Source organism: Haliotis cracherodii, unplaced genomic scaffold, assembly GCF_022045235.1.
Source record: "Haliotis cracherodii isolate W230 unplaced genomic scaffold, xgHalCrac1.p SCAF_17, whole genome shotgun sequence".
Lineage (NCBI taxonomy): Eukaryota > Metazoa > Mollusca > Gastropoda > Lepetellida > Haliotidae > Haliotis > Haliotis cracherodii.
The window spans coordinates 26,980,055-27,002,316 of NW_027266272.1; the positions used below are offsets into that span (position 1 = coordinate 26,980,055).

Here is a 22,262-nt window from a genome sequence, read left to right on the forward strand (position 1 = left end):
CGGCCATGAACTAAAAACTAAATTTAAACTAAATAAAGGCCCTCACATTGCTTGTATACAGGAAACCAAATTCTCAAAAAAATCGAAATTCACACTACCTAACTACAACTCAGTTAGAACTGACAGAGCTAAACCGAAAACAAGGAGAGCCGCAGGAGGACTAATCATATTTATCAGGGAAGATATAAATTACGAAGAAATAAAAATAGACACGCCAAACCTAGAAGCCAACGGCATTAAAATCACATTAAATAACCGAAACATAAACATCATAAATATTTACCACTGGGCGGAACAAAAAGTCCAACCTGAGGATCTAAACAAACTACTCAAAATAAGCGATAAATCTACTATATTCCTAGGAGACTTCAACGCTCACCATCCTACATGGAGCATAGATGATAAAATAGATAATCATGGCAAATTAATCTCCGAATGGATAGAAACAAACGACCTAGTACTCCTTAATAGCAACCAACCCACGAGGTACGATAAGATAAACCAAAAAATGTCGGCTATCGACCTAACCATATGCACCGCAGATCTAGCCCAAAGCACTCAATGGGAAGTGCACGACGTCCCGCTAGGTAGCGACCACTTCCCCATAAACATAACCATAGGAAATACAAACGTACCAATCCAAACAGAAAACCAAGAACCAAAATTCCATTACAATAAAGCTAACTGGGACCAATTCCAAGATATCTGCAACGAAGCTAACTTAAACGAAATAGAAAATAATGATCCAGAAACCTATTGTAAAAACCTAACAGACTATATAATAAACGCAGCCAAAACCTCCATCCCCTTCAAAACATCTAAGACAGGCAAACCGACGGTACCATGGTGGAATGAGGAAATAGAACAGACTAGACGAAAACGTAAATCAGCCTTCAATAAAGCAAAACGCGACTACAAATATTTAAACATAGCCCACGAACTAAACCACCAGGTTCAAAAACTAGTCCAAATAGCCAAAAGTAGAGACTGGAAAAAATTCTGCGAAGGTATAAATAACCGTACAGATGCCAGAACGTCTGGCGCAAAATCCACGCCATTAGAGGCTTAAAACGACATAAAAAAAACCTAACATTAACAACTCAACCAACCCCGCCCAAAAAGCAAATAATCTCGCCAACCACTTTTCGGCCGTTAGCAGTAACAGCAACTTAAAATTCCAAGATAAACTTAAAACAGAAAACAAACCCACAAAAGAACCAAACAATAACAATCTAGAAATAAATCAACCCTACACAATGGGGGAGCTCCTCTACGTAATCCAAAACAGGAAAAAGGGCACAGCCCCAGGATTAGACCTAACCTCTTACCAAATAATTAAAAAACTCCCCCTAAAACTACTCAAACTATACAATCTCATCTACCTAAACGGACAGGTTCCTACTCCCTGGAAACAGGCCCTAGTCATACCAATCCCTAAACCTAATAAACCAGCTAATCAAGCTAACTCATATAGACCAATATCCCTAACTTCAAACTTATGTAAAGTAATGGAATCAATGGCTAAAAATAGATTACAACATTACCTAACCCAAAATAAAATCATAAACCCAGATCAAAGCGGTTTCACTCCTGGCCGCTCAACCCTAGATAACCTCGCCCGACTAGAACAAGATATTAAGACAGGACAACTAAATAAACAATATACCACAGGCATCTTCTTAGACTTCTCTAAAGCTTTCGACATGGTATGGCACGATGGGCTAATACAAAAACTTAAAAAAATAGGACTCAAAGGTCAGATAATAAACTACATCCAGGACTTCTTAAACAATCGTAAAATAACCGTGGGTATAGACCAAACTCTATCGGACCAATGTCCCCTAGAAAATGGCACTCCACAGGGCAGTATCCTCAGCCCCACCCTCTTCAATATAATGATAAACGATCTATTCGAGGGTCTATCCCCTAAAGTTAACACATCAAAATTCGCGGATGATGGAGCCATCTGGATCCGCACTAAAAGCATGAAAATGGCCAAAAATCTACTCCAAAAATCTCTTAATAAAATACAACAATGGGCTGACAAATGGGGCTTCTCCCTTAACACAGAAAAAACAACAGGAATAGTATTCAAACATAAAAACATGAAACCCGCCTCCCCAATCCTCCAGCTAAACAATCAAACAATCAAATTTCAAAAACAAACCAAATTCTTAGGACTTATTTTCGATGAACATCTCACCTGGGATGCTCACATCCAAAACCTAACAACTAAATGCAGTAAAGACCTAAACACCCTAAGATGCCTAACTGGCTCTAACTGGGGAGCCTCCAAAGATACACAGCAAAAAAAATGCAGTTTCCGGTATCCGGATACCTGCCGGATACCACCGGACACTTACCCAAAACGCGTCCGGGTATCCGGTGGCAGAAACCTTGCCGGATACCAGATCCATGGTATCCGGCATGGACACCTCACCTGAAAGTATGCCACCTGGAATCCGGGTATCCGGCACCGGATACCTCACCGGATACCTCAATCTGGGTGTCCAGGGATCCGGCACCGGATACCTCATTCTGAGTTTCCAAAAACATGTCACAATTTGGGGGGTGCATTTTGTTCAATTAAGTGTGAAACACCTAAAAATATATTGAAAACTAACCATGAAAATTGAACATTGCTGAAGGTATCCGGCAGGTATCCGGCAGGTATCCGGATGCAATTTTTCGAGATGTCTTTCTCCTAGTAAATAATGTTAGCCTGGGCATAGCAGATAGCTGTAGTAATATTCTGTGTTATTTTGGTTGTAAATATCCCCTTAAAGTTGAGATCTATGGGCAGGTACTTTTGGTGAAAACATTTTTCAAATTCATATATATTTCATTTCAGATGTTCAGCGTATTAAGTGAAAAGCATTCAGTCCTGGTATGATGGTATCCTGGTAAGTGACATAACACCATATTCACTCTGACAAAACAAATGAAAGTCATTGGCTATGTGCTCACTTGGGCCTTTGTTCCTGGTGAGATTAAAAGATTATTTTGGAACTGTATCAGTACTTGTTACATCTTGACAGACGAGTTTCATTGAAGTTTGAAACAGAATATCATTAACCCAAATGGGTGCATCCACAGAAAACACCTAATAAAGTACCGGTACATAAAAACATCAATGTAATTTTTCTACTGACATGGAACTAAAAACTTCATTCAGTGAGCTGTATTAATTGTAGGAAAACATTCAGGGCATTAGTATATTTGATATATGTTAGCACCTATGTTATGAATGATCAATATCATATTTCTTTAAAGAAGCAAAACAAAAAAAATTGTTAAGATAACAAATCATATTTATTGATTTTATGACATTTCATTGGTTCAGTAACCAAAGGTGTTTGCAAGAACATTCAAAAACAGATGCTTCAATGCCATTTTCTAAATAAACAAATCGGTCAAATCTCAGAAGAATTTCAAGGGAGAAGAATATCTAAAGTCAATTATGTTTGTGCAGTAAACCACAAAAGTCATTCAGATTTGTATAGTCAGCGTCAGCGTACACCACATAAACACAGTCTCACTGCTGTGGTATTAATTCCTTTAGACTTGATTAATGTCGTAATAAAACAACCTCCAGAATCACACTGATGTGGCATTAGTCGTTCAGAATCATCACTTCCTGAGGTGAACCTGCTAGTTGTTCTGGGGAGGATTATTCATCACCCTGAGAGTCCTTTGTATGACTTGTCTGATCTGGTGTCATTGTGAAATCCAGGTGCCTGAAACAATTTATAACATCTTTAAAATCTTGTTATTAAAAATATAAGAAACACACATATATTGACAAAGGGTAAAAAGTTGGTTTCTCAATGAGTAAGGTAATGACAGTTTATCAAGCAACTGTTAACCAAACCATGTTAATCAATGTAAAAAAGCCATAGCAAACAGTAAATTTTACAGAAAATACAAAATTGTAATTGATCTTCTGAAAACAATTCCTGTAGTGCCATAAGGCAGGCTCACCTGATTTTTTCTCAAATGTTTGCATTACATCAAAACATAAGGAAGGGCAAACAAGGCAATGCAAATTGCATAAAATAGGTTCTTATACATAAAAACAGAACTACCGTATTTGATGTAATAAGCGCCTCGCTCTAATAAGCGCCCACAGGAATATTTGCTAATATATTGTCTCGTTAACAATCCCAATTAGCACCCTTTCCAATTGATCAATGTATACAAGACTTATTTATTGCATATAATACACATTCGTGTGTGATGTGCACCCTTAATTATGGGGAATTTCATTCTGGAAAAATATATTTGTCGTACATTAACATTTCAGGCTGCCAGCATAAAGCACGAAATTTTGAGAGCGCCCTGGGCGCTTATTCTGTCGAATACGGTATTCATAATTATCAAAACTTTCAATCACACAAGTCATGTAAGTGATCTCAAAATATTATATAATGAGTGTGCAAGTTAGTATAGTTCCACACAGCTTTTAGCAATATTCCAGCAATATATCTGCGGGGACACAAGAAATGGGCTTTTCACACAGTACCCATGTGGGGAACAGAACCCAGTGCTTCGGAGAACGCATTACCCACTAGGCTACCAAATACAAATATCATCTCAAATACAAAAGTAAGTAACATTAGGATTTCATACAACAGATATTTTCACCAAATATCAAGTCACTATACAACTGATTGAATTACTGATTAGAGAAGCAAGTACATATAAATGTAGCAGCTGAATCAGGCTTAATTTGAATCGTTCCTTGCTTCAGTTGCAATGGGAGCCACACTGAAAATAATTATCTCACTTATTATTGATAATTAATATCTACCATTAATTGGTAGGCCAAAATAGACACTGATACAAAAAATCAACTGAAAAGAACCACCTGAACAATCGACTAAAAACTATGTATATTACATTTGGGGGACCTTATTTCGGCTGCTGGCAATAGCATGGGCGGATACAGAGGGGGGGTGCTGTGGTGCGCACACCCCTTTTTATTTCGAAAATAAATCTTTATTTCTGTATAAATTTCCACCAAAGACAATAAATAGCTGTAAAAAAAGCTGTGTCCGCCCATGATTAGTCATGAGTAAAATCATTATCATATTTTTATCATTTATCCTATCTTTAATTAAGATTAACAATAACGGGAAAAACTGCCAAATATATTGGTCAAGTGTAATCATAATTTAAGTAGTTCTATTTGGTTTTGGAACTTTTCAAGGGTCATTGTAAATATATGTGTATTCCTATTTGAATACTCGTTTGATTGTTATAAAGCTACACAGTATTGCATCTATCGTCTGTTTCTAAATACAGTGGAACCCATCTTTGACTTGTGTGACATAATTGAATCATACCCCAAGTGTATTGTTATGCATCTGCACAGAGTGGTCAAAGTCCTTGTCACACACATAGTTTGCTACAAGGCAGAATCCAATAAGTACAGTTGAGACATCAGGTTGTATCCAGACAAACTGTCTGATAATCTCAAGTATGGTCTTGGTAGGATCAAGGGATGTAGCTAATCCTAAATAAACATTAAACAAATGACATAATCTCTTCTACAGAACACTTGATCAAAGCCTGCCCCACCTTTGATGTTTATCATCTTGTTACGCTCACAACAGCTCATTAGCAAGATGAACTCAATGTCAACTCATGGTGGATTAGGGATTAACAGGGCAATTAGTGTCAGGTGGGTATTATCACTTGCAATTATCTGTTAATTACTTAATTGAGTGGTGACGGCTTAGTTAGTTTCCAACCACACTGACAAGTCAGTTTACAGTTTACTAGTAACATGTTTCTGTGGACCAAGGAAATGTATCTTGCCAGATACTTAAAAAGTTCTACTCATAAGTAATAAAATAATGACAGTTTTGATATGCAATTCTCCCTACAAAGACATTTAAAATTTGATATACATAAACTGTCTGTTGAAACTATGATGATGCTAATATACAAGTGGCACAAAAGAACTAATTCATATACTGGTACCTAGCCAAACATACATAATTTTTATACGCGTATGCACATGCTTGTACATATATACCTCTACTGGCACATCAGACATACAAACAATCATTAGATGGATGTAATCGTTGAAAAAATATTTTACATACACAAACAAGTGAACAGATTCTGTAATAGCATGGTTAATATTGGGAGATGTTTAAGCATTTCCATTTTCACAGAATCGAAGGCATATCCTTTCAGGACTCAGATCAGCTTGTAGTGATTTAAATTCACATAAAAATGATTCATGTGAAATGACCTATCCCGCACGTGTGGCACCTGTTATAAAAATACCATTCATTACTTATTTGTGTGTCCAAATTATGCTATTATTAGAAATAATAGGTATTATTATACAGCATGGATATAAGAAAGCTTTATATGGAATTGTTGAAAATTATGTACAGGAAAACATTGAAATAAATCAATCAATACGTGCATTTATCTCAGAATCTGGTAGATTTAATCAATATGGACTTCTCCTTCATTATCTAATTATAATCAGATGATTACATTATTGCTCAACTGATAGTTTGCAATATTATAGAATTAGTATTTTATTAATAATTATTTTGTATTTTAGCATCATTTAGATAAGCCAATGAAAAAAATATATGTTTAAAACACATGTAGTAGAACATATTGCAATAGTTAAGACCCGAAAAGAAGTTATCTGTAGGATCCTCAAAATGGTATCCACAAGAGCAGGTTGTAGAATCATGTTGGTGTTTGTTGTTTAACTCTGCACTCAGCCATATTCCAGCTAAATAACGGCGGTCTGTAAATAATCAAGTCTGGACCAGACTATCCAGTGATTGACATCATGAGCATCCATCCACACAATTGGGATACAATGACATGGATCAACCAAGTCAGCGAGCCTGATCAGCCGATCCATTAAGTTATCTCTTACAACTAGCATAGGTTGATCATGTTGATGGGGACTAACTTCAACCTGGAATCCCCATGTGAGTATGTATGCGGCTGTTAGCTTTGTTTGATGTTTAACGCCACACTCAGCAATATCGCAGCTATGTGGCAGGAATCAAACCTGCATGGGTCTTCAGCACAAAGAGTGAACGCTTCAACCACTAGGCTACCCCACCACCCAAAATTCCCCCATGATAAAGTTGTCATCATGGTTATTGTTCAGCTAGTTCCAGTGAAAATGTTCATACCCTTAAAATGTCTTATCTTCCACTTCACGATGATCTCTGATGCAAAACTTCCCTGTCTTTAAAGCTGTTCTTGATTCTTCACATCTGGAAAAATATGTTGAGGCTATTAATCATCTCACAGAGTAAAGGGAGTATATGAAATAAGACAGTGAGTCACATTAGCATACAAATTATCCAGTTAAAGTAAACATATTTCTTCATTATATACATAAGCATATACTAACATATGATAGACAGGCTACTTGTTATATAAAAATATAATTATATCCTGATACATTTACTTACATGTTGGCTATGAAAGTTAATGTGTCCCATGTGACAGGCTTACATGTGGTAAATTACTTTAATACGAGATCATTGTAATATTCACATATTCCTTACCTTAATGTGTCACTTCAGCTGCCAGCATTACCTCAGCTGCAATCTCAATATTTGGCCAATTTTGACGAAATGACCGATCGTGTTCAGTGTATAAGCTGGGCCTCGTCTCTAATATAACTTGGCGCAAGTTGACGACGCGCATAGAGAGCCGGGAACCAGCTTATGTCGTGTTAAACTAGTTCCCGGCTCCCTATGCGCGTCGTCAACTTGCGCCAAACAATATTGTGATATTAGAGACGGGGGCCCAGCTTTGTGTCAACCCGGAACAAGCCAATTTACCCATATTCCCCTGCGGTCCAGGGCGCCATTTTAGATCATGGATGTAAACAAACCTCGTGTATCGATATACACTGTGATGCTTGATTACGATAAGCTTACCTCGTGTATCGATAGATTGTTCTCATTCACCTCCACCACGGAAATGCCGGCCGAAGTTCCTCTGAGCCTTCCACAACGCGGAAGTCAACAGTATTTGGAAAGGCGATTGGCATCAAATGCGGATGCCAGGTACGTAGCAGGGCTTCGTGACCTTATGATTTCCGTGCAGAGATCTTATGGAACGGATTGATTTAGATATTTTCCTGCTCTACATACTTTACTGTAAACGCCAAGGGTCCTTTTTTTAGTATTATGGTCAACTGTTTGTTATGACGACAAGGATTTGCATAAGGGGCGTAATGGATTTGTGGTCAAAACAAGATGATCCAAATTAGATCCGCTTTTTATAGATAATGAAGAAATGTACAAAGATCTAGGAACGATTATTAACTCTAAACTTTTGTGGGATGCTAATACAGACTATAATTTACAATAATGGCCACCAAAGACGTTACTTTTTTTACGCTTAACATATTTTTATAATTACACTGTTATGTCCTTGTTTTGTATAAGCTTCATAACTAAATAATATATTTCTGTAATGTGAATGCTACTTATTTTTGCAGAATGTCTGGATGAATGAATGAGTCAGTCATCTGCACAGCATCAATGGAAAAAGGGAAGCAATGAGGAACAAGAGAAGAGTAGCAGTGAGTGGTAAATATTTGAAATTATTCTGTTTGGTTCATTATGTTCAAGAAGCTATTCTGCAAATATTTCTTCAGTTTGCTTGTTCTTTATCACCTGTTGGCATGGATGGCCTAATTATCAAAGGCACCACAACTTGCTGTGCATAGTTGCATCTCTTGGGCTTGACAGAAACCAATGGTCGTGGGTTTGAATCGAGGGTAGCATCATACACTTGCTTGTGGGTTTCATCAAAGTGGTAAACATGTAAGACCTGCATCACTTCGGGCTTTCTTCCCATTTCACTCATTTAACACCACATCCAACAATAGTTCAGCTAAATGACAAGGATTATAAATAATCAAATCTCAAATCTCAACTAGGCAAACCAGTGATTAATGTTATGAGCTCGATCCAGACGCACCGATGATGACTGTTATGGACAACATCCCACGTTATTGGGTACGATTACGAGCGATCAATGAGCCCTCTTGCTACCTCATCTATTACTTTGGCTTGTATGGCAAGCATTTTTAAGAGATGTCAGTTAATGATTGTTTCAACTCATCAGCATGGAACAATATATATCTCAAATGTTTGGTATATAACAAAACTCAAAGATGATAAATTAAGTGAATTTACTGCCTTTTATCTGTAAGTACATGTTGCAACAATTCTTTTCTATTGCTACAATCTTTATACATAATTTTGCAGAAACTGAAGTCCAGCTTGAGATACCCGGATGACTGGTTGACAGTCTGGAAGGACCCTTCCAGATATCAGAAGTGATAGGCAGACAGTGATGAGGAGAATCCTGTTATTTCAATGGGGGCCTACCAAGAAGTTATATCCCAATTGACACTGGGACACACTCACAAAGGCTGGTCTGGCTAATGTGAGAAGACCAACCAATGCCATGTCGGAGTGGGACCCTTCAAGGACGTTGAAGAAATTATTGTCTTTGGCCATGTGGTAATCACTTGAAAGGAATGATGTTTGCGACTACTTGTCTATAAATGTGGACCCAAACACCAAATAGAATGTTAACAATTCTACTTACACAATGCAACAGGGATAGAGCCGATCTGGCCTCCCCTCATCCTGGTTCCTGTTTTTCCATGGCAATATAGAAGGGAAAGGATATTTGAGGGCAAGTAACTCTGAACTGGTGAGCATGGTCTGCTTATGCTTTCAAGCGAACAGTTATCCCACTCTGTTATGAGTATTGAAGAATAGGAGGAAATTGCATACTGCATAAGGAACCATCATGTGAACATGTTCAGTGTGTGATATAGGCATATAAATAAAAGAAAATTGATAATTTGTTTGTTGTTTATGTTTCTTTAGCCAGGTGTGTAAATGGGGATTTTCCAATATTTTGCCTCAGTTTGATAGCCATAGTTATCGGATGAAACCATGCATTGCTTGGACATCTTTGGAATAACACATTGATCTGCTATGTCAAAGGTCAATGTCATAGCCAGACAAAAAAATCGTTAATGGCCAAACTCTTCCTTAGGGCAGGGATAGAAGTTGGCAACAGGTCATACACTTACTTTTTATCCCCCCCCCCCGGCATATAATACGGGGTGATATAGCGATCAGCCAGTCTGTCTGTCCGTCCGTCCATCCGTAATCATTTCCTTTTCCAGGGGAAGGATTCCCAAACCATTCAGTGTATTTGATCGAAACTTGGCAAAGCTATCAGGCACATACTGAAGTGTTGCCTTTTGATATTTTGGGATTTTTCTAATTTTTATTTTTTTAAATTTTTATGGAATGAAGTTGGACATAGATTCAATTGGGGATGAGGTTCGTTTCTGGGGCAGAATTCGAAAACCATTCAATGTATTTGATCGAAACTTGGCATTCATATGGATGCGACCATGGTGGATCTTTTGTGGATAAACAATGTATGCTTCTTAAAGAACTTTAAACTGTTGACTCATTACATACAGAATTGCACATTTACCAGTGGTTACTTTACAGACAGCTGCCGGGGGGTTATGTCATCTTTCTGATGACTCTTGTTCTCTAATGTGCATTTTCCTGCAGAAGTCTAAATAACTCTTATACATATAGTTGTATATCATTGTCATATGTTTGTCAATGTTATACTGAATGAAGCAATTTACAATTGTTTTTGAAATAGTCGCAACTGATATTGAAGGTCAAATTAGCTTTCAATGTCTTTCAGTAAAAATGTTCACAGTAACTGAGGAACAGCTCTCTGTAGTGTGATGAAATCTGGTACATGTCACCCTCAGAGTGAGGCATATTGTGTTTCAAAACTTAAATGAAGCTGGTATGCTCGTAACAAGTACTTGTACCTTTACAAATAATCATATTATCATCTCACTAGGACCAAAGGCCCAAGTGAGCACACAGTCGATGAGTTTATACTTTCACACAGAACAATCTGGAAGTCTGAACATGAAATTTAAGGATATCATCATACATGTATTAGAACTGATGTTTGTTCATTAAACAGCTTAACATCTAAAAAGATTGAAAAAATTGTCTTCTCCAAAAGTACATGCCCATAGATCTCAACTTTAAGGGGATATTTACAACTAAAATGACACAGAATGTTACTACAGCTATCTGATATGCCCAGGCTAACATCATTTACCAGGATTAAGACATCTCGAAAAATTGCATCCGGATACCTGCCGGATACCTGCCGGATTCCTTCAGCAATGTTCAATTTTCATGGTTAGTTTCCAATATATATTTAGGTGTTTCACACTTAATTGAACAAAATGCACCCCCAAATTGTGACATGTTTTTGGAAACTCAGAATGAGGTATCCGGTGCCGGATCCTTGGTATACGGTGCCGGATCCTTGGACACCCAGATTGAGGTATCCGGTGAGGTATCCGGTCCCGGATACCCTGATTCCAGGTGGCATACTTTCAGGTGAGGTGTCCATGCCGGATACCACGGATCTGGTATCCGGCCTGGTATCTGCCACCGGATACCCGGACGCGTTTTGGGTAAGTGTCCGGTGGTATCCGGCAGGTATCCGGATACCGGAAACTGCATTTTTTTTGCTGTGATACTCTCCTCTCTCTCTACATATCCCTAATTAGATCAAAACTAGACTACGGCTGCGCCATATACAACACCCTAAACAACTCTCTATCTAAAAAACTAGACTCAATACAATATCAGGCTCTCAAACTTATTACACACACCCAACATGGCACCTCCTACACCTCACTTCAGGCCTTAACAGGAGAAATGCCACTAAGTCTACGCAGGGAACAGCTAAGCTTAAATTTCTGGGCCGCGTCCCAATCAAACCCTCTCATCCAAAACTTAATAAACCAAAACATCAGCCCTAAAAACCAAGCTCTAGCTCGTAAACACCCCTTACTTACCCCAATATCCCAAAGAATAACAAACTACCTAAATGAACACCAAATTAAAAATCTTAAACAAAACTGCAAACAATCAAATATCTTCACCCCTAAACTTAAAATACCCAAAATAGACACAACACTAGCTAGCCAAATAAATAAACAAACCGACCTAAACATAGCTAAAACTACCACACTAGCATACATACACAAAAATTGGCAAAATTGGTGTCACATTTACACGGACGGATCCTCAGATCCGACCTCCAAACACACGGGTTTCGGAGTCCATACCACACAACCAACTAAAACCACACAATCCTTCCGACTCCCAAATAACCAATCAATATTCACGGCCGAACTAATGGGCATGGCCTCATCCCTCCACAATCAAGAATCCAAAAACCACCAAAAAATCCTAATACTTACTGACTCCCTAAGTGGACTACAAGCCCTCCAAAACAAAAATACCAAAAACCGACCTAAATTAATAAATCAAATACTTAAAAGCTCCAACGACCTAACAAAAGCAGGCAAACAAATAACCTTCTTGTGGATACCCGCCCACGTAGGAATATACGGTAATGAAAACGCCGATAAAGCAGCTAAACTATCCCTCAAAATCCCAGAAATAAGCTTAAACTTACCCATCTCAAAATCAGAAATTAAAAGTGTAAACAAACAAAAAATCACAAAAAATGGCATAACCTATATCTAAACTCAAATAGCCAAATCAAAAGAGTGCTCAGCAAACCACTAACCAAACCAAAAATTCTCCATCCATCAAAAAAAATCGACAGAGTAATCACTAAACTCCAAACAGGACACACCAACCTAAATAACCACCTAAAAAAATTTAAAAAACACACTACAGGTAACTGCCCACACTGCAAACAACCAGAAACCCCAGAACACGCACTCATCCACTGCACACACTACCTAACACATCGAACCGCATTACAAACCACCCTCAATCTAAACAAGGCTCTCACTCTAGAAGCAATACTAAACCCACAAAATAAACTAGAAAACTTCAAGGCCTTAGGCGTATTCTTAATAAAAACGGAACTAATAAAACGCATCTAAAACCATAATAACCTACCAAATCAAAATCACATAAACAAACAATCATCCACCATACCCAGCTCCCTTACTTCTCCTCCCCAACCCCATCGGCATCTATTCCAAATCTCAAAATTCCCAAATTCTATATAAGCAACCCCTAAAGCCCCCTCTTGGGTTGCACAGACCACCCTCGCCCCTTTCGGAAACACATTAAATGGCCTGGCCGGGCCCGTGTGCGAAATACGCATCAGTCGGAAAGCGCACGTTAAATCTCCAAAGTAAGTAAGTAAGTAAGTAATTCGTTCATAACCGTGTGCGAAATACGCATAGTGTCGGAAAGCGCAAGTTAAATCCCCAATTACTGACGTCGTTCTTAAATAAATCACAACTCGCCATTTATACTTGTATCACTGTGTAGATTCTTTTTTATATTTTAATGATGTAAATCACGTAAAAATACGTCACTCAACCAGTTCATGTACTCAAGCTTCAGAAATACATAATCTTTACATGGAAATTGCATCCTTGATGTATTATGCTGTATTGTATGACATTAGATATATGCTCCAGTACCGCCGCTGGTGGTTTAATTTATGAGAAATAAACATAATTGGGTTTGCACCCAACCATGCGCGTGCTAAATTATACAGACCAACGTAGCTTTTCAAAGTAGAAATTAAGCAAACCGAATATTTATGAAATTGATTATTGCTAGAACATATGCATGAACAACAAGTACTATAATCGGAATTATTTACATGTCATATATGCACCCGGATGCTCAAAATCACAATACAATTCTAATATCCAATATTTGTGTTCCAGCGAGTGAATACCAAATAGACAATGACCAAACCAGCTCTACAGACACAGACTCTCTCAAAGGCTACAAGGTGCAGGCTATATAATTTGGATATTACTTATTCTGTAAAGGAATTAGCAAAATCAGCAAATAGAGCTCTTGGTTTTCTTATCTATAAATTTAAATTAGCGGGTGGTATGTCATTTTCAGTTTTTGATAAACTGTATGATGATCTTGTTCAGCCTATACTTTCGTACGGTTCGGCTATCTGGGGCCTTAAGCAATTCAGCTGTATTAATTCTATTCAAAACAGAGCTGCTCGTTTCTTGCTTGCGGTTATTAACAAAACTCCAAATAAGGATGGACAAGCCCACTTACAAAACAGCATACTGAAATATTTCTTTTTTGGCGGCGAATTCAGGCGGTCGCCCCAAATAGACTTCTTTGATGGATTAGAAAATGGTCTACAAAATTCCGTAAACCCTGGGTAAACAATGTTTTGGATTTGCTTAATAGTTTAGATCTTACTGTCTCTGACGGTCTGCATTTAACCCAAATCGATTTTACCCGTCTAAAAAATAAGTTATTAGCGTTAGATGAGGATAATTGGTATTCAGAATTGTGAAATGATAGAGGTTTAAAAAAAATGGAAACATTACTTACTTACTTACTTACGTTTGGAGATTTAACGTGCGCTTTCCGACTGGAGCGTATTTCGCACACGGGCCCGGTTGGGCCATTTAGCGTGGTTTTGAAGGGAAAATAAAGGTGTTGCAACCAGAGGGGGGTTTTAGTGGTTGCTTATATAAGTTTTGGAGATTTTGAAATTTGGAATGCATGCCTAGGGGTGTGGTAGTGTACTAAGGGAGTGTGTTGGTGTGTGTTTGTTTGTTTATGTGGTGTGGTTGAGTGTTTTTAGATGCGGATCATTAGATTGGTTTTAGTTAAGTATACGCCTAGTGCTTTAAATTTTTCTATATTGTTATGTGGATTTAGGATTGATTCTAGGGTTATGGCTTTATCTAGTTTTAGATTTGTTTGGAGTGTTGCTCGGTGGGTTTGGTAGTGCGTGCAGTGTAAGAGTGCATGTTCTATTGTTTCCAGGTGTGGGCAGTGTGGGCATTTTCCGGTTGCGTGTTTTTTTATTTTTAGGAGTTGACTGTTTAGTTTAGTGTGACCTGTTTGGAGTTTGGTGACTATTCTATCAATTTTCTTGGATGGATGGAGGATTTTAGGTTTGGTTAGAGGTTTTTTGAGGATTTTGATTATCTGTGTGTTTGTTTTTAGGTATGTCTTCTGCCATTTTTGGGTGATTTTACGTTTGTTAATGCTTTTGATCTCTGCTTTAGCTATTGGTAGATTAAGGCTTATTTCAGGAATTTTGAGGGATTTTTTGGCGGCTTGATCGGCGTTTTCGTTTCCATATATTCCTACGTGGGCTGGGATCCAGATAAATGCTATTTGTTTGCCTGCCTCTGTTAAGTTATTTGCGCTTTTGAGTATTTGGTTAATGAGTTTAGGGCGGTTTTTGGTGTTTTTATTTTGGAGGGCCTGTAGTCCACTTAGTGAGTCTGTGAGTATTAGGATTTTTTTATGTTTTTTAGCATGTTGGTTATGGAGGGCGGATGCTATGCCCATTAACTCTGCAGTGAAGATGGATTGGTTGTTTGGGAGTCGATAAGATTGAGTGTTCCTATTTGGTTGTGCTATGTGGACTCCGAAACCAGTGCGATTTGTGATCGGATCGGAAGATCCGTCTGTGTAGATGTGGCACCAATTTGGCCAGTTTTCGTGTATGTAAGCTAGTGTGGTGGATTTAGCTATGTTTGGATCGGTTTGTTTGTTTATTGAGTTTGCCAGAGATGTGTCTATTTTGGGGATTTTTAGTTTTGGGGTAAATATGTTTGATGGTTTGCAGTTTTGTTGGAGGTTATCTATTTGGTTTTCGTTTAGGTAGTTGAAAATTCGTTGAGATATTGGAGTAAGTAAAGGGTGCTTCCTAGTTAGAGCCTGGTTACGAGGGCGGATATTTTCGTTTATGAGGTTTTGGATGAGAGGGTTTGATTGGGACGAGGCCCAGAAATTAAGGGTTAAGTGTTGCCTACGTAGGTTTAGTGGCATTTCTCCTGTTAAGGCCTGAAGTGAAGTGAGAGAGGTGCCATGTTGGGAACGTGTGACTATTTTAAGAGCTTGGTATTGGATTGAGTCTAGTTTTTTGGTTAGGTTATTGCTAAGCGTATCATAGATCGCACATCCGTAATCTAATTTAGACCTAATTAGTGATGTGTAGAGAGAGAGTAGAGTATCTTTGGAGGCCCCCCAGTTGGAGCCGGTGAGGCATCTTAGTGCGTTTAGATCTTTGCTGCATTTAGTTGTTAAGTTTTTAACGTGGGCCTCCCATGTTAGGTGTTGATCGAAGATTAGCCCTAGGAATTTGGTTTGTTTTTGAAACTTAATTGGTTTATTGTTTAATTTAAGATTTGGGGTGGTGTGTTTCATTTTTCGGTGTTTGAAGACTATTCCTGTAGTTTTTTCGGAGTTTAGGGAGAAGCCCCACTTGTCTGCCCATTGCTGTATTTTATTTAGGGATTTTTGGAGTAGATTTTGGGAAGTTGACATACTTTTTGTGCGGGCTCCGTCATCTGCGAATTTGGATGTTTTAATTTTAGGGGATAGGCCCTCGAAGAGGTCATTGATCATTATGTTAAAGAGTGTTGGGCTAAGAATGCTGCCCTGGGGAGTGCCGTTTTCTAGGGGACACTGGTCCGATAGAACCTGGTCTATACCCACTGTGATTTTTCGGTTATTTAGGAAGTCCTGGATGTAGTTAACGATTTGTCCTTTTAGTCCTATTTTTTTAAGTTTTTGAATTAGCCCGTTGTGCCAAACCATGTCGAATGCTTTTGAGAAGTCCAAGAAGATGCCAGTAGTATATTGTTTGTTGAGTTGTCCTGTTTTGATCTCCTGTTCTAACCGGGCGAGATTGTCTAGAGTTGAGCGGCCAGGAGTGAACCCGCTTTGGTCTGTATTTATGGTGTTGTTTAGAGTTAGGTAGTGTTGTAATCTATTTTTGGTCATAGATTCCATTACTTTACATAAGTTTGAGGTCAGAGATATTGGCCTGTAAGAGTTAGCTTGGTTTGTAGGTTTGTCGGGTTTAGGGATAGGGATAACTAGAGCCTGTTTCCAAGAGGTTGGTACCTGGCCGTTTAGGTAGATTAGATTATAGAGTTTGAGTAGTGACTGGAGTAGCTTGGGAGGGAGTTTTTTTATTATTTGGTAGGATGTTAGGTCTAGTCCTGGGGCTGTTCCCTTTTTCCTGTTTTGGAGTACATAGTTTAGTTCTTCTATTGTGAAGGATTGGTTTATTTCTAGGTTATCGTTTAATTCTTTGGTAGGTTTGGATTCTGTTTTGAGTTTTGTTTGGAATTTATCACTGAAGTTTTTGTTACTGCTGATGGTCGAAAAGTGTTTAGCTAGGTTATTTGCTTTTTCGCTGGGGTTGGTTGAGTTATTTATATTAGGAGTTTTTTTGTGTCTTTTTAGGCCTCTAATGGCATGAATTTTGCGCCAGACCGTCCTGGCATCTGTGCGGTTATTTAATCCCTCGCAAAAAATTTTCCAGTCCCTGGTTTTGGCTATTTTGACTAGGTTTTGGACCTCATGGTTTAGTTTGTGGGCTATAGGTATGTAGTTATGGTCGCGTTTGGCTTTATTGAAGGCTTTTTTACGTTTTTGTCTGGTTTGTTCTATTTCCTCGTTCCACCAGGGTACTGAGGGTTTTCCTGATTTGTTTGCTTTTCTAAAGGGTATTGAATTTTTAGCTGAGGTGATTATGTATTCTGTTAGGTTTTTGCAGAAGGTTTCTGGGTCATTATGTTCTATCTCGTTTAGATTGGCTTGTTTGCAGATATTTTGGAATTTATCCCAGTTAGCCTGGTTATAGTTAAATTTGGGTTCTGAGTTTTCGGGTTTGTCGGGGACGTTGGTATTTCCTATGGTTATGTTTATTGGGAAGTGGTCACTTCCTAGTGGGGCGTCGTGAACTTCCCATTGAGTGCTTTGGGCTATGTCTGAGGTGCATATACTTAGGTCGATAGCCGACATGTCTCTATTGCTTTTATCATATCTGGTTGGTTGGTTATTGTTAAGTAATACGAAATCGTTGGCCTCTATCCATTCAGAGATTATTTTACCGTGATTATCTATTTTTTCCCCCGTGCCCCAGGAGGGAAATGGAAACAAGCATCGTAAGTAGTATATAACGGGTCGCCAGAAGGTAGCTTTGGTTGATCCAGGCGGATCCGAAGGTGATTGGCTGATCCAAGTCACGTGATCAGATAGGATGACTCATGGATCAACAGCGCGTCGGGAAAGGGGCGGGGGAATGAAAGGTGTGTGTTTATAAGGCAGAAAAGAATTCATAAGAAAACAAAAGTAAAGGGTTATGAATAGAGCTATGTGTATAGCGTGCTACCCTAAATAGACAGACCGTAACCGTCAGCCCAGTTGGAATTGAGCGCGCTTGACAACTCACGTGGACCTATATTCAAATAACCCGCGCTCGCTAGAGCGTGCGACCTGGTTTCATGAATACAGGGTGTGTGTTGAAAGTACAATCATACCACAATAGAGACGTGTTGTGTCAACGTGATATATGCCGGATAATGTAGGAATAAAAAAATGTACGTCTAGCTGGATCAAATTCATCTTGTACGGTCTACAAGTTGTACACCATGAACGTTAGACAACCTGTATAGAAAAAAACATAGACAAAATAGATAAGACTACACAATCAGCAAGCTAGCAGTGTAGTTTACATTTAGCGCGCAAGAACGAGGTAGTCGTGTCACACTGCATTGACTATAACGCTGAATGCAGCCGGATTTCGAATCACCCGCGCTGCGTACTATTGTGAACCATTTGTAAAGAATTATTCAGCCCTGTCCCGACTTGCATAGTTGTTGTTTCAATGCTAGCTTTTTTCTTTTAACGCGATGACAAATAAACCGTACGGTTTGAGTTTTAACCGTGTAACATGATGTGCACAGTTTTACTTCAGAACGTGCTATTTTGAAAATAGATAGAAAACTGATAAGTACATGTACCAGTGTGACGGCACGAAGCTAGGTTTGTTGGGAAAGTGATAGAAGCAATCTATAGGACATTTTCATGTTTACAATACTCACCCTTAATTCGAAGACAGAACAGAATTTATCATGGAAAATTGTTTGACGAGGAAAATGTTTTATTGGAAATATTTGTCGAAGCAGGTTTATTCATAGCTAATGTATAGCAGAGAGACTAAGCGACCGACCGCCCATAACAATGTCAACATACCCCGGCCTTACAATTAATGTTAATATACCAGCTACGCCTGAAGCTTCCCATTCATACATTGTGTGACCAGTGTCCCGCATTTATGATATGTTAGGGAAGATGTGTTGTACATTTGTTATTTTAAAAGGGAGTTATTTCAGAGAGGGTATATATGAGTATTCCCCTCATTAAACCTTTCTTTCGTTGGTGTCTATTAAACGTATCTGGTATTTAATACATTTGAATGATGTAGGAAAGTATGTGCGTGTAGATGTTGTACCTATATCCGAACACGAATGTATGACACCTTTCAATAGATCAATTACGGTTCTAACCACGACACGCAACATGACTATGAGCGTGGTTAGCAGTTCATATTTATAAACACATCGTAAATGACATATTTCTGATGAATGAACTCACCCGCACACATGTCTATAGGGTTATGTTCGCCCGAACTGTAAACAGTGGCACATTGATAACAGGAAGGGTGTGTGGAATGCACTCGTCCTTGTAAGGGTAAAATACGCGTTTAAACTCACCATTTAAATGATGACATTACTTTTTAGATGTATTGGTATCAGTGAGTGAATTTAGTTTTACGCCACACTCTGCATTATTCCAGCTCTAGGGCGGTGGTCTGTCAATAGACGAGCTTGGACCAGACAATCCAGTGATCAACAGCATGAGCAGCGATCTGTGCAACTAGGAACCGATGGCACGTGTCATCCGAGTCGGCGAGACTGACCAACCGATCCCCGTCAGTCGCCGATAAGCATGGGTTACTGAAGGTCGATTCTATAACCCGGACCTTCACGGGTGTAGTATGACGAAGACTATATACTAATATGACCACTTTTTTAACATACTCACAAGTATGCTGTGAAGAAAAGAGTGTCTTCCAAGATTCTCTGCACGTGTAAGACAGTATAAACTCTACAGTAGTGTAGCCCGACAAACAGTTTTACTCTCGCCAGCAAACGGATTGGACGTAAACAACATGAAGAAAGCATCAGAGATTAGACTTGACCCTAGAGATATATTTAGGAAGACTACGTTGAGAAAATCACAACAGAGAAAGAAACCACAAGCAGCCAAGAAGTCGACGCTGAAGACAAAGAAGAGACAGGTAACACCTAAAATGAAAACGATGACAACCAAACAGGGATCGAAGACAACACCCCAACCCGTGAAAATACAACATGTGTCGGAGGTGAAGGCTGTGGTGGAACGGGCACTTGCTGCCTTGAAGCGTCAACAGAGTCAAGGGTATAGAAGAAAGCTTCATACCCTCTAATCACACACCGTATTGTAATCACCATGGGGGTTGCCACCTGTCCGGACTGTGAAAAAATGTTTTCAAGGAGAGATGTCATGTTACGACACAGCAGAAATAAACATTATGTAGCATACCGCCGCCGTTACAAGCATACCGCCGCCGCAAGTCCACCGACCATTACAAGCCCACACGCTAACGCCGCCGCCGAAAGCCCATCCGCTACCGCCGACGACGCCGACGCCGCCGCAAATCCACCCGCCATTACAAGCCCACCCGCTAACGCCGCCGCCGTTACAACTCCACCCGCTAACGCCGCTGCGTCAATCCAACCCGCCGTTACAAGCACATACGCCGCCGCCGCTGGCCAGTGGACTTGCGGCGGCGGGTGGGCTTGTAACGGCGGCGGCGTTAGCGGGTGGGCTTGTAATGGCGAGTGGATTTGCGGGTGGATTTTAGATGTATTGGTATCAGTGAGTGAGTGAATTTAGTTTTACGCCACACTCTGCATTATTCCAGCTCTAGGACGGTGGTCTGTCAATAGACGAGCTTGGACCAGACAATCCAGTGATCAACAGCATGAGCAGCGATCTGTGCAACTAGGAACCGATGGCACGTGTCATCCGAGTCGGCGAGACTGACCAACCGATCCCCGTCAGTCGCCGATAAGCATGGGTTACTGAAGGTCGATTCTATAACCCGGACCTTCACGGGTGTAGTATGACGAAGACTATATACTAATATGACCACTTTTTTAACATACTCACAAGTATGCTGTGAAGAAAAGAGTGTCTTCCAAGATTCCCTGCACGTGTAAGACAGTATAAACTCTACAGTAGTGTAGCCCGACAAACAGTTTTACTCTCGCCAGCAAACGGATTGGACGTAAACAACATCAACAGAAAGCATCAGAGATTAGACTTGACCCTAGAGATATATTTAGGAAGACTACGTTGAGAAACATGACTACCTCGTTCTTGCGCGCTAAATGTAAACTACACTGCTAGCTTGCTGATTGTGTAGTCTTATCTATTTTGTCTATATTTTTTTCTATACAGGTTGTCTAACGTTCATGGTGTACAACTTGTAGACCGTACAAGATGAATTTGATCCAGCTAGACATACATTTTTTTATTCCTACATTATCCGGCATATATCATGTTGACACAACCCGTCTCTATTGTGGTATGATTGTACTTTCAACACACACCCTGTATTCATGAAACCAGGTCGCACGCTCTAGCGAGCGCGGGTTATTTGAATATAGGTCCACGTCAGTTGTCCAAGCGCGCTCAATTCCAACTGGGCTGACGGGTACGGTCTGTCTATTTAGGGTAGCACGCTATACACATAGCTCTATTCATAACCCTTTACTTTTGTTTTCTTATGACTTACTTACTTACTTTGGAGATTTAACGTGCGCTTTCCGACTGATGCGTATTTCGCACACGGGCCCGGCTAGGCCATTTAATGTGTTTCCGAAAGGGGCGAAAGTGGTCTGTGCAACCCAAGAGGGGGCTTTATGGGTTGTTTATATAGAATTTGGGAATTTTGAAATTTGGAATAGATGCCGATGGGGTAGGGGAGGAGAACTAAGGGAGCTGGGTATGGTGGATGTTTGTGTGTTTATGTAATTTTGATTTGGTGGATTATAGTGTTATTAGTTCCGTTTTGATTAAGAATACGCCTAAGGCCTTGAAGTTTTCTAGTTTATTTTGTGGGTTTAGTATTGCTTCTAGAGTGATAGCCATATTTAGATTGAGGGTGGTTTGTAATGCGGTTCGATGTGTTAGGTAGTGTGTTTTTTAGGTAGTTATTTAGGTTGGTGTGTCCTGTATGGAGTTTAGTGATTACTCTGTCGATTTATTTTG

The 22,262-nt window shown here is 39.3% G+C and overlaps 2 long non-coding RNA genes across 2 annotated transcripts; one reads left to right on the forward strand and one right to left on the reverse strand.

The window, feature by feature from the left end:
* Nucleotides 1-3,615: 3,615 nt before the first annotated feature.
* On the reverse strand, nt 3,616-7,692 carry LOC139464571 (uncharacterized). The gene is made up of 3 exons (XR_011653119.1): nt 7,563-7,692; nt 7,182-7,265; nt 3,616-3,737 (listed from the first exon to the last, which is right to left on the reverse strand). It is a non-coding gene; the product is annotated as an uncharacterized lncRNA (long non-coding RNA).
* A 175-nt stretch (nt 7,693-7,867) lies between these two features.
* On the forward strand, nt 7,868-9,824 carry LOC139464572 (uncharacterized). Its single transcript, XR_011653120.1, has 3 exons — nt 7,868-8,069; nt 8,507-8,597; nt 9,282-9,824. It is a non-coding gene; the product is annotated as an uncharacterized lncRNA (long non-coding RNA).
* The last annotated feature ends 12,438 nt before the right edge of the window (nt 9,825-22,262 follow it).